General features: G+C 39.1%; 1 protein-coding gene across 1 annotated transcript in view; it reads left to right on the top strand.

Annotated features, from left to right (window-relative positions):
* inpp5b (inositol polyphosphate-5-phosphatase B) overlaps positions 1-1164 on the top strand; it is a 244184-nt gene that overhangs the window by 5525 nt on the left and 237495 nt on the right. The gene's annotated exons all lie outside the window — the stretch shown is intronic.

Here is a 1164-nt window from a genome sequence, read left to right as displayed (position 1 = left end):
TAAATTCTGGATGCTTCAGTAGAGTTTAGTACAGTCAGTAAAGGTAAAACTAGCCCCACAAATGGTTCAAGAACCGGAGATTATAGATTCAACATCATTGGCAAAAGATCTACATAATAAATATGGAAAAAACAGACAAAAAGTAATCAAGAGACACTAAACATATCAACTCTTACAAAAATCCAGCAAAGACATAAAAAGCAAAATGGCCTCTTTTCCAAGTGTAGACTTGACAAACAAAGGTTTCCAACTGCGGGAAAGTCCAAGACCAAAGGGATGAACTCAGAAGAAAGAGTCAATGATTTGAAACAGAGATGAGGAGGAATATCTTCACTCAAAGAATAGTGAATGTGTGGAATTCCATACCTCAGGGGGCTGTCATGGTTGGGTCGTTCAGTATACTCAGGGCTGAAATAGATTTTTATTCAGCAAGCGAATCGAGGTTATTAGAAGAAGGCAAGAAAGTGGAGTAGAGAAATGATCAGAACTACCATGGTCTCATGGAATGGCAGAGCAGACTCAACTGGCTGAGCAGCCTACTTCTACATCGTATGATTTTACACAATATTAGTAGCTTCAGCCACAAAAACCAGATATTAATCTACAGACAGGAAGCATGGAATCAGAATTATCCACGTACCCTGCATGTTCACAACAGCCAATTATAAAATAACACATCTGAGAACTGGAGTTCTATCCAGCAGTCTATAAAACGACAGTAAAAGTAACAAAAACAGAAGTTGCTGGAAAAGCTCAGCAGGGTCTGGCAGCTTCTGTGAAGGAAAACACAGTTAACGTGTCAGGTCTGGTGACCCTTCTTCAGACTGTAAAAACAAAATGTTCAAATCAACTAGTTATGGTAGTTACTGAAACAGAAGTTTAAACTTAAGTTAAGGCAAAAATTATTCAAATTATGTCAGAAATGTAGTGGTAGTAATCTGCCATAACAGAAGGGCAAGTTATAAAAATCAGTTGAGACTGCACAGGAGGCCACAATCTAACCAACCATGTTTGAAAGAGATATCCAATTAAGTTTGTTTCACTGACAACAAGGTGCAGAGCTGGATGAACACAGCAGGCTAAGCAGCATCATAGGAGCAGAAAGGCTGACGTTTCGGGCCTAGACCCTTCATCAGAAAAATTTTTCTGATGAAGGGTCTAGGC

The sequence above is a fragment of the Rhincodon typus genome, chromosome 27 (assembly GCF_021869965.1).
Source record: "Rhincodon typus isolate 14 chromosome 27, sRhiTyp1.1, whole genome shotgun sequence".
Classification (NCBI taxonomy): Eukaryota; Metazoa; Chordata; class Chondrichthyes; order Orectolobiformes; family Rhincodontidae; genus Rhincodon; species Rhincodon typus.
The sequence above is the reverse complement of the archived record's forward strand: the minus strand, read 5'-3'. Positions and strand labels throughout refer to the sequence as shown.